At 40.4% G+C, this 12697-nt stretch overlaps 1 protein-coding gene across 1 annotated transcript in view; it reads left to right on the plus strand.

Annotated features, from left to right (window-relative positions):
- Positions 1 to 9045: 9045 nt before the first annotated feature.
- LOC128640291 (extracellular matrix-binding protein ebh) overlaps positions 9046 to 12697 on the plus strand; it is a 125010-nt gene continuing 121358 nt past the window's right edge. The window contains exon 1 of the mRNA XM_053692775.1: positions 9046 to 9254. The gene's annotated coding sequence lies outside the window, so the exon portion shown is untranslated. The remainder of the gene's footprint in view (positions 9255 to 12697) is intronic.

Below are 12697 nucleotides of genomic sequence, written 5' to 3' on the forward strand. Positions count from 1 at the left end.
GCATGACATCACACAGATGTGTTGCATGACATCACACAGATGTAAGCAAATTAGGAACAGCACACACATGTAAGCCAATTAGGAACAGCACACACATGTAAGCCAATTAGGAACAGCACACACATGTAAGCCAATTAGGAACAGCACACACATGTAAGCCAATTAGGAACAGCACACACATGTAAGCCAATTAGGAACAGCACACACATGTAAGCCAATTAGGAACAGCACACACATGTAAGCCAATTAGGAACAGCATACACATGTAAGCCAATTAGGAACAGCATACACATGTAAGCCAATCTGTGATGCAGACCACATGGCTAGCCACGGTCTTTATGTTGGTATAAAATGCATTGTTTTAAAGTTATGAGTTAAAGCCAAAATCCGGACATACTGTATATTTAGTAAAGTCATCCTGGAGAAGTCATCTGGGTGTTTTTTCTAGTTGTATGAATTAGAAAAGCCACAATTTTGAGACATTAAGTAAATGGAAAGGTGGCTTAATAATTAGTGAAAGCGCTTTGGAATTTTACTGCTAGTGTGACAGCACTGTCCTTTTAAAGGGTTGTGCACATTAGTTCTCACAAAGGATTGCGCACATCAGTTCTCACAAAGGGTTGCGCACATCAGTTCTTATAAAGGGTTGCGCACATCAGGGGCGCGATCCGATAAAGATCGTAGTTTGTGGTGCAAGCGAGGGAACCCCCGCTGCTCGCAGTTTCAGCTCGCAACTCGAGCTATCCTATATACGGCGCCGTCAGAGGCTAAAGTGCCGTAAGTCTGACAAACCAGCGATGTCCAGAAATCTGCGTAAGTACAAATTTCTGGAGTCGCCAGTGACTTACGGCACTTTAGAAACTGCCGGTGCCTACAAAACCTGACTAAAGTTATAAAATCACCCGTACTGTCTAACACGCCTCCCAAACATATCCCGACACGTCTAACCCTCTATCCGCTATCCCCCCTCACTATCCTAATAATAAAATATGTATTAACCCCTAAACCGCCACTCCCGGACCCCGCTGCCAGCTATATTAAATCTATAACCCCCTAATGTGAGCCCCTACCCCGCCGCCATCTATCTTACCTACCCCCTAAAGTGAGCCCCCTACCCTGCCGCCATCTATCTTACCTACCCCCTAAAGTGAGCCCCCTACCCCGCCGCCATCTATCTTACCTACCCCCTAAAGTGAGCCCCCTACCCCGCCGCCATCTATCTTACCTACCCCCTAAAGTGAGCCCCCTACCCCGCCGCCATCTATCTTACCTACCCCCTAAAGTGAGCCCCCTACCCCGCCGCCATCTATCTTATCTACCCCCTAAAGTGAGCCCCTACCCCGCCGCCATCTATCTTATCTACCCCCTAAAGTGAGCCCCTTACACCGCCGCCATCTATCTTACCTACCCCCTAAAGTGAGCCCCTTACACCGCCGCCATCTATTTTAAAAATATTAACCCCTAATTTAATCCCCCTACACCGCTGCCAGCTATAATAACTATATTAACCCTAATTATATTAGAGTTAATATAGTTATTATATTATATATATTAAGTATAATAACCCTATCTAACTCTAACATCCCTAACTAAATTCTTATTAAAATAGATCTAATTAATATTAATATTATTAATTAAAATATTCCTATTTAAATCTAAATACTTACCTATAAAATAAACCCTAAGATAGCTACAATGTAATTAATAATTACATTGTAGCTATTTTAGGGTTTATATTTATTTTACAGGTAACTTGGTATTTATTTTAACTAGGTACAATAGCTATTAAATAGTTAATAACTATTTAATAGCTACCTAGTTCAAATAATTACCAATTTACCTGTAAAATAAATCCTAACCTAAATTACAAATACACCTACACTATCAATAAATTAAATAAACTACAAATATCTAAACTAAAATACAATAAAAAAAAATAAACTAAATTAGAAAAAAACACAAACACTAAATTACAAAAAATAAAAAAAATTACAAGATTTTTAAGCTAATTACACCTATTCTAAGCCCCCTAATAAAATAATAAAGCCCCCCAGAAAAAAAAAAAAATCCCTGCCCTATTCTAAATTAAAAAAGTTCACAGCTCTTTTACTTTACCAGCCCTTAAAAGGGCCTTTTGCGGGGCATGCCCCAAAGAAAACAGCTATTTTGCCTGTAAAACAAAAAAAACACAATACCACCCCCCAACATTACAACCCACCACCCACATACCCCTATTCTAAACCCACCCAAACCCCCCTTAAAAAAACCTAACACTACCCCCCTGAAGATCTCCCTACCTTGTCTTCACCCAGCCGGGCAGAACTCTTCATCCAATCCAGGCGATGTCCAATCAAGCGGCAGAGAAGTCTTCTTCCATCCGGCGATGTCTTCAATCAAGCGGCAGTGAAGTCTTCTTCCATCCGGCGATGTCTTCTTCCATCCGGCATCTTCAATCTTCTTTCTTCGCTCCTCCGCCGGGGAGCATCCATCCGGCACGAAGATTAAATGAGGAATGAGGTACCTTTAAATGATGTCATCCAAGATGGCGTCCGTCGAATTCCGATTGGCTGATAGGATTCTATCAGCCAATCGGAATTAAGGTAGAAAAATCTGATTGGCTGATTGAATCAGCCAATCAGATTCAAGTTCAATCCGATTGGCTGAATACAATGCACGTACGCAATATCACAATAATACAATGCACGTTCCCAATATCACAATAATACATGCACGTTCCCAATATCACAATAATACAATGCACATGCTCAATATTACAATTATACAATGCACGTGTGTAATATCACAGTAATACAATGCACAATATCACAATAATACAATGCACCTGTGTAATATCACTATAATACAATGCACGTGTGCAATATCACAGTTATACAATGCATGTGTGTAATATCACAATAATACAATGCATGTGTGTAATATCACAATAATACAATGCATGTGTATAATATCACAATAATACAATGCATGTGTATAATATCACAATAATACAATGCATGTGTATAATATCAAAATAATACAATGCATGTGTATAATATCACAATTATACAATGCATGTGTGTAATATCACAATAATAAAATGCATGTGTATAATATCACAATTATACAATGCATGTGTGTAATATCACAATAATAAAATGCATGTGTTTAATATCACAATAATAAAATGCATGTGTATAATATCACAATTATACAAGGCATGTGTGTAATATCACAATAATAAAATGCATGTGTGTAATATCACAATTATACAATGCATGTGTATAATATCACAATAATAAAATGCATGTGTGTAATATCACAATTATACAATGCATGTGTGTAATATCACAATAATAAAATGCATGTGTGTAATATCACAATAATAAAATGCATGTGTGTAATATCACAATTATACAATGCATGTGTGTAATATCACAATAATAAAATGCATGTGTGTAATATCACAATAATAAAATGCATGTGTGTAATATCACAATTATACAATGCATGTGTGTAATATCACAATTATACAATGCATGTGTGTAATATCACAATAATAAAATGCATGTGTGTAATATCACAATAATAAAATGCATGTGTGTAATATCACAATTATACAATGCATGTGTGTAATATCACAATAATAAAATGCATGTGTGTAATATCACAATTATACAATGCATGTGTGTAATATCACAATAATAAAATGCATGTGTGTAATATCACAATTATACAATGCATGTGTGTAATATCACAATAATACCATTTTTGTATATAACTAAGGGTGATATGTGAAACCAGATGTGGACTCCTTGCCCAATGTGCCTAGAGGGATATGGCTGAACCAAACTGATGAGGTTGAAACAATCGTCTGGGATTGCTGTTGCCTTTGTTCAGAGGAGAATTGCCTGGAATTTTGGGGCTGGACTGACCTTGTTAGGCTGAATCATTCTGATATACTTCAGGAAATTCCCCAATAAGCAAAGCACAATTGGGCTAAAAGAAGCTATTCCCAGGTGGTAACCGGGTCATAGAACAAGCCCGGAGCTGTTGTTTGTTCCTGGCGGATAGCTTCTCTTTCTGTTTGTATCTAAGCCACATGTTTGTTCCTGGCAGATAGCTTCTCTTTCTGTTTGTATCTAAGCCACATGTTTGTTCCTGGCAGATTTGCTTCTCTTTCTGTTTGTATCTAAGCCACATGTTGTTTGTTCCTGGCGGATAGCTTCTCTTTCTGTTTGTATCTAAGCCACATGTTTGTTTGTTCCTGGCGGATAGCTTCTCTTTCTGTTTGTATCTAAGCCACATGTTTGTTTGTTCCTGGCGGATAGCTTCTCTTTCTGTTTGTATCTAAGCCACATGTTTGTTCCTGGCAGATAGCTTCTCTTTCTGTTTGTATCTAAGCCACATGTTTGTTCCTGGCGGATTTGCTTCTCTTTCTGTTTGTATCTAAGCCACATGTTGTTTGTTCCTGGCGGATAGCTTCTCTTTCTGTTTGTATCTAAGCCACATGTTTGTTTGTTCCTGGCGGATAGCTTCTCTTTCTGTTTGTATCTAAGCCACATGTTTGTTTGTTCCTGGCGGATAGCTTCTCTTTCTGTTTGTATCTAAGCCACATGTTGTTTGTTCCTGGCGGATAGCTTCTCTTTCTGTTTGTATCTAAGCCACATTTTGTTTGTTCCTGGCGGATAGCTTCTCTTTCTGTTTGTATCTAAGCCACATGTTGTTTGTTCCTGGCAGATAGCTTCTCTTTCTGTTTGTATCTAAGCCACATGTTTGTTTGTTCCTGGCGGATAGCTTCTCTTTCTGTTTGTATCTAAGCCACATGTTTGTTTGTTCCTGGCAGGTAGCTTCTCTTTCTGTTTGTATCTAAGCCACATGTTGTTTGTTCCTGGCATATAGCTTCTCTTTCTGTTTGTATCTAAGCCACATGTTGTTTGTTCCTGGCATATAGCTTCTCTTTCTGTTTGTATCTAAGCCACATGTTGTTTGTTCCTGGCAGATAGCTTCTCTTTCTGTTTGTATCTAAGCCACATGTTGTTTGTTCCTGGCAGATAGCTTCTCTTTCTGTTTGTATCTAAGCTACATGTTTGTTCCTGGCGGATTTGCTTCTCTTTCTGTTTGTATCTAAGCCACATGTTGTTTGTTCCTGGCGGAAAGCTTCTCTTTCTGTTTGTATCTAAGCCACATGTTGTTTGTTCCTGGCAGATAGCTTCTCTTTCTGTTTGTATCTAAGCCACATGTTTGTTCCTGGCGGATTTGCTCCTCTTTCTGTTTGTATCTAAGCCACATATTGTTTGTTCCTGGCGGAAAGCTTCTCTTTCTGTTTGTATCTAAGCCACATGTTGTTTGTTCCTGGCGGATAGCTTCTCTTTCTGTTTGTATCTAAGCCACATGTTGTTTGTTCCTGGCAGATAGCTTCTCTTTCTGTTTGTATCTAAGCCACATGTTGTTTGTTCCTGGCGGATTTGATTCTCTTTCTGTTTGTATCTAAGTCACATGTTGTTTGTTCCTGGCGGATTTGCTTCTCTTTCTGTTTGTATCTAAGCCACATGTTGTTTGTTCCTGGCGGATTTGCTTCTCTTTCTGTTTGTATCTAAGCCACATGTTGTTTGTTCCTGGCGGAAAGCTTCTCTTTCTGTTTGTATCTAAGCCACATGTTGTTTGTTCCTGGCGGACAGCTTCTCTTTCTGTTTGTATCTAAGCCACATGTCTGTTCCTGGCGGATTTGCTTCTCTTTCTGTTTGTATCTAAGCCACATGTTTATTTGTTCCTGGCGGATAGCTTCACTTTCTGTTTGTATCTAAGCCACATGTTGTTTGTTCCTGGCAGATAGCTTCTCTTTCTGTTTGTATCTAAGCCACATGTTGTTTGTTCCTGGCGGTTAACTTCTCTTTCTGTTTGTATCTAAGCCACATGTTGTTTGTTCCTGGCGGTTAACTTCTCTTTCTGTTTGTATCTAAGCCACATGTTTGTTTGTTCCTGGCGGTTAACTTCTCTTTCTGTTTGTATCTAAGCCACATGTTACAAAATATATAAATAGGGGGCACCCTTGCATAGTGTCCAACCAGTATATACTAAGCAATAGTTAGTAAATCATATAGAATAATATCAAAGATATAAATAGGAAGACATAGGAAGAAGAAATAGGAAGGCATAGACAGATCAGTGGAGCTCTCACTAGATTTTGATTCAATTATATCCATATTGATATTTTTTTTTGCGTCTATTAGATCTTTCTATAAAACACAGCATCTTAATAAAGATCAACAACCCCTAGTGGACCAAAGATATAGTGTGATCACAAAGCAATTACACTATAGCAAAACAAATACAAAATATATAAATAGCGGGCGCCCTTGAATAGTGTCCAACCAGTATATATTAAGCAATAGTTAGTATATCATATAGGATAATATCAAAGATATAAATAGGAAATAATGCAAATCTGAGAACAGTGATTGTATAACCAAAGATTATGCAATTAATACATGGTATAAAGTTACACCGTTATATTAAAGTCCCAAATGATGATATTCGTGGGTGGGTGAATATTCCTAAGGCACGATATGTAGTTGCATGTGGAGAAGTGTATATAAATATTCCACGGGAGCTGTGGACGTACCAGGCCTAGGTTGTATGGTTTGGAGCCATGGTGTACCCTCGTTTACAAGGTGTATCCTGTGAGTACTTTCCTTTGGAGTGTGCTCCGGTTGTTGGAAGTTTCTACACCATAAGCCTTTTTATTCTTGAATGATGAGACGATTATAAGACTTCAGCCACCTGTGGATGAACTTTATTTGGGACTTTTAATGCTTAAAATTGCTGCTCTATTTGAACCCTGAAATAAAAAATGTGGGTTTAGTGTCCCTTTAAGAGAATTTCAATAGTCAGAATCTCTCTTTTCTCAAACACAGAGGAATGAGGTAAAATAATTCCATATATGTTCTTATAAAAAGGTTCACATTATCTCCAGAACAAAATCACTTGGAGAAAGCTTCCCTCGGTTTGTATTTTTAACTCAAATAATGATGTCATAATGTAACACCTGTAAACTCACAGCATACATTCCCCATCTGCTTGCTGATGACCTCATGGTAAGCAATGGGACAAAATCAGCAAATTCAGTGCATCTTTACGTGATTTATGGCAGTGATCGTTCATCTGAGCACTCTGCAACACCAAATATTTATTAATGAAGAGTAAAAGTGAACTTCCATGTGGTTTACAAGTAATGGAACAAACATCTGTGTGTTTTTAAGCAAATATAAAGGCTTTTACTTGATTTTCTTTCTACATTTGAAAATCCTACAACACACATCTATTCACTTGAATTAAAACACCTGGCACAATTGTAAGCAAATCTGCCTGACAGCGTCTGAAATAACTTGTCATTATTATATATATTCTTTTTATCAGTTTGTCTCTTTAAATCATTTCTACATATGTTGAGGAAATAAAGAAACTAAGAGCATGTGTTGAAAAACCTTTAAAAGGACACGAAACCCCACATTTTCTTTCATGCTTTAGATAGAACATGTGATTTTAATCAACTTTCCAATTTACTTCTATTATCTAATTTGCTTAATTCTCTTGATATCCTTTGTTGACTAGCATATCTAGGTAGGCTTTGAAGCAGCAGTGCACTACTGTGAGCTAGCTGCTAATTTGGGGCTGCATGTATATGCCTTTTGTCATTGGCTCATCGGATGTGTTCAGCTAGCTCACAGTAGCAAATTGCTGCTCCTTCAACAAAGGATACCACAAAACAAAATTAACTTAATAATTGTTTTATTTATATGAAAACCAGGAACTGCATGTCTTGTTCAAAAGAGCTTACAATCTAATAAAGTGAATTACAGAAAGTCACTGGATGATGACACAGAAGCCCAGTTTTTCCTTGGAACAGTGATTGCCAAAACTCTGCATGCCACTCCCTCTGTGCAAGGAAATGGGCTTTGTGTGGGTGTCTGAGAAATGACACAGCAGGAGCAGATGAATTATTTATGGAGATTGGATTAAGCCGGGTGTATTCCTATTAGACAAGGCAGAACCTCTGAGGTTAGTGCTCATCACTTATATGTTTGCTGAGGCTCCAGTATTCAGCAATTCCTTTGTTACCCTGTGTGCTCAGCACTCATAAGTACCTGTATTGTATAGACATCCATGGCTGAAATCTGACCATTTGTGTGGGAAATTAACTAAAAAATAAACATTAGACACCCCTCAACCTACATTAACCTTTTAGTAGAAAACCATAAAGGTGATTGTAAAAAAAGGCAATTATTTAACCTCTTAGGCACCAAGTTTGCATGATAAAAAAGGAGTGAGTGCTAAATGTGTGCAGTTACTTGTGCCAATAGATAAAGTATCACAAGAGAGTTCTGATGAGAAAGAGGAGAATATGGCCTTTCAAATGATGGGTCACATAACCTTTTAACAATAAAAGTTAAATGCATTTGAAATGAGAAAAGGTTTGGGCACGGAATCTGTGCAACCATATGTACCAAAATAAAACAGCACTATTAATTGGGATGATATAAAAATGGCAGGTATTTAACCCATTGTTTGCCATGTTTAGAGTAGAGAAAGAGGTTTGTCACTAACTATCTTCAGTTATCTGTCACACATTCTACAAAGCACTGCTAACAACCATGTGAGGATTATTTCCCCTTATTCCCTGAGCAAGCGGAGAGCTACTGGAGATCCTATTCAGCATCATGAGGCAGGTGATACAGTTTATGCTAAATAAAAACAAAGAACTGGGTATGGGTGTAATGCATATGATTGTTTTTCCCCAAAATATATTTAACATTCTTAAAGAAAATATAGATACATATAAGACTGTCTGTTTTTATTTCCATTCATTTATTTAAAGAATTTATTTTCTCTTTTTGTATTTCAAATGTACTTGTTTGTTTCACCTGTCTCTTCTTTTATATGTACCCCATCCTACTATGGCTGAGTAATAACTTTATAGCCATAACAAAACTCAACATTGTCTTCCATTTAATTGTAGAATTCAGAACTCCCAGTGTTCACCCTGCAGTAAGGGACACAGGTGTTGTCCTTGAGAGCTGTACACCTACTTACCTGTGCCTGGGGTTGCCAATTACCACAACCTGGAAAACTATGATTGAACAAAAGTAGAAGATGGAACACGCTGTCTCCTCCCCCAAAACCTCAAACCTACCTAAATTTGTATCCTCCTGGTTGTCTATAAAACAGACAGAAGCACCCATAGAACAACAATCAAGGTTTGTTTGTTAGTTAGGAAACACACAGAGCAGAAATTTTACCACAGTGACTACAAGTAACAAACAGAATCATTAGTAGCCTATAACAGCATTTTGTTTTTTCTTTACCTACATATTTGAAGTACATAGCTTTATAAGAGGCCGTTAAACTTTAGCTGCTTCACTTGTAAAAATGTTATTGGACGGCCTACAGAAATACTGGAATTTTGGGTTAAACACTGAAACCCTATTGCTGTACACACAGTACTAATACCTACCTGTGCCCCCTGCAGTAAGTGATGCTATTGCTGTACCTGAGAGCTGTACACACAGTACTTATACCTACCTGTGCCCCCTGCAGTAAGTGATGCTATTGCTGTACCTGAGAGCTGTACACACAGTACTAATACCTACCTGTGCCCCCTGCAGTAAGTGATGCTATTGCTGTACCTGAGAGCTGTACACCCAGTACTTATACCTACCTGTGCCCCCTGCAGTAAGTGATGCTATTGCTGTGTCTGGGAGCTGTACACACAGTACTTATACCTATCTGTGCCCCCTTCAGTAAGTGATGCTATTGCTGTACCTGGGAGCTGTACACACAGTACTAATACCTACCTGTGCCCCCTGCAGTAAGTGATGCTATTGCTGTGCCTGGGAGCTGTACACACAGTACTTCTACCTACCTGTGCCCCCTGCAGTAAGTGATGCTATTGCTGTACCTGAGAGCTGTACACACAGTACTTATACCTACCTGTGCCCCCTGCAGTAAGTGATGCTATTGCTGTACCTGGGCGCTGTACACACAGTACTTATACCTACCTGTGCCCCCTGCAGTAAGTGATGCTATTGCTATACATGGGAACTATACACACAGTACTTATACCTACCTGTGCCCCCTGCAGTAAGTGATGCTATTGCTGTACCTGGGAGCTGTACACACAGTACTTATACCTATCTGTGCCCCCTGCAGTAAGTGATGCTATTGCTATACCTGAGAGCTGTACACACAGTACTTATACCTACCTGTGCCCCCTGCAGTAAGTGATGCTATTGCTGTACCTGGGAGCTGTACACACAGTACTTATACCTACCTGTGCCCCCTGCAGTAAGTGATGCTATTGCTGTACCTGAGAGCTGTACACACAGTACTTATACCTACCTGTGCCCCCTGCAGTAAGTGATGCTATTGCTGTACCTGGGAGCTGTACACACAGTACTTATACCTACCTGTGCCCCCTGCAGTAAGTGATGCTATTGCTGTACCTGGGAGCGGTGCACACAGTATTTATACCTACCTGTGCCCCCTGCAGTAAGTGATGCTATGGCTGTGTCTGGGAGCTATACACACAGTACTTATTCCTACCTGTGCCCCCTGCAGTAAGTGATGCTATAGCTGTACCTGGGAGCTGTACACACAGTACTTATACCTACCTGTGCCCCCTGCAGTAAGTGATGCTATTGCTATACATGGGAGCTATACACACAGTACTTATACCTACCTGTGCCCCCTGCAGTAAGTGATGCTATTGCTGTACCTGGGAGCTGTACACACAGTACTTATACCTACCTGTGCCCCCTGCAGTAAGTGATGCTATTGCTATACATGGGAGCTATACACACAGTACTTATACTTACCTGTGCCCCCTGCAGTAAGTGATGATATTGCTGTACCTGAGAGCTGTACACACAGTACTTATACCTACCTATGCCCCCTGCAGTAATTGATGCTATTGCTGTACCTGAGAGCTGTACACACAGTACTTATACCTACCTGTGCCCCCTGCAGTAAGTGATGCTATTGCTGTACCTGGGAGCTGTGCAGACAGTACTTATACCTACCTGTGCCCCCTGCAGTAATTGATGCTATTGCTGTACCTGAGCGCTGTACACACATTACTTATACCTACCTGTGCCCCCTGCAGTAAGTGATGCTATTGCTGTGTCTGGGAGCTGTACACACAGTACTAATACCTACCTGTGCCCCCTGCAGTAAGTGATGCTATTGCTATACATGGGAGCTGTGCACACAGTACTTATACCTTCCTGTGCCCCCTGCAGTAAGTGATGCTATTGCTGTACCTGAGAGCTGTACACACAGTACTTATACCTACCTGTGCCCCCTGCAGTAAGTGATGCTATTGCTGTGCCTGGGAGCTGTACACACAGTACTTCTACCTACCTGTGCCCCCTGCAGTAAGTGATGCTATTGCTGTACCTGGGAGCTGTACACACAGTACTTATACCTACCTATGCCCCCTGTAGTAAGTGATGCTATTGCTGTACCTGGGAGCTATACACACAGTACTTATACCTACCTGTCCCCCCTGCAGTAAGTGATGCTTTTGCTATACATGGGAGCTGTACACACAGTACTTATACCTACCTGTGCCCCCTGCAGTAAGTGATGCTATTGCTGTACCTGGGAGCTGTACACACAGTACTTATACCTACCTGTGCCCCCTGCAGTAAGTGATGCTATTGCTGTACCTGAGAGCTGTACACACAGTACTTTTACCTACCTGTGCCCCCTGCAGTAAGTGATGCTATTGCTGTACCTGGGAGCTGTACACACAGTACTAATACCTACCTGTGCCCCCTGCAGTAAGTGATGCTACTGCTATACATGGGAGCTGTGCACACAGTACTTATACCTACCTGTGCCCCCTGCAGTAATTGATGCTATTGCTGTACCTGAGCGCTGTACACACAGTACTTATACCTACCTGTGCCCCCTGCAGTAAGTGATGCTATTGCTATACATGGGAGCTGTGCACACAGTACTTATACCTACCTGTGCCCCCTGCAGTAAGTGATGCTATTGCTGTACCTGGGAGCTGTACACACAGTACTTATACCTACCTGTGCCCCCTGCAGTAAGTGATGCTATTGCTGTGTCTGGGAGCTGTACACACAGTACTTATACCTACCTGTGCCCCCTGCAGTAAGTGATGCTATTGCTGTACCTGAGAGCTGTACACACAGTTATTATACCTACCTGTGCCCCCTGCAGTAAGTGATGCTATTGCTGTGTCTGGGAGCTGTACACACAGTACTAATACCTACCTGTGCCCCCTGCAGTAAGTGATGCTATTGCTGTACCGGGGAGCTGTACACACAGTACTTATACCTACCTGTGCCCCCTGCAGTAAGTGATGCTATTGCTGTGTCTTGGAGCTGTACACACAGTACTTATATCTACCTGTGCCCCCTGCAGTAAGTGATGCTATGGCTGTGTCTTGGAGCTGTACACACAGTACTTATATCTACCTGTGCCCCCTGTAGTAAGTGATGCTATTGCTGTGTCTTGGAGCTGTACACACAGTACTTATATCTACCTGTGCCCCCTGCAGTAAGTGATGCTATGGCTGTGTCTTGGAGCTGTACACACAGTACTTATATCTACCTGTGCCCCCTGTAGTAAGGGATGCTATTGCTGTACCTGGGAGCTGTACACACAGTAC

This window comes from Bombina bombina, chromosome 9 (genome assembly GCF_027579735.1).
Source record: "Bombina bombina isolate aBomBom1 chromosome 9, aBomBom1.pri, whole genome shotgun sequence".
In the NCBI taxonomy this organism is placed as follows: domain Eukaryota; kingdom Metazoa; phylum Chordata; class Amphibia; order Anura; family Bombinatoridae; genus Bombina; species Bombina bombina.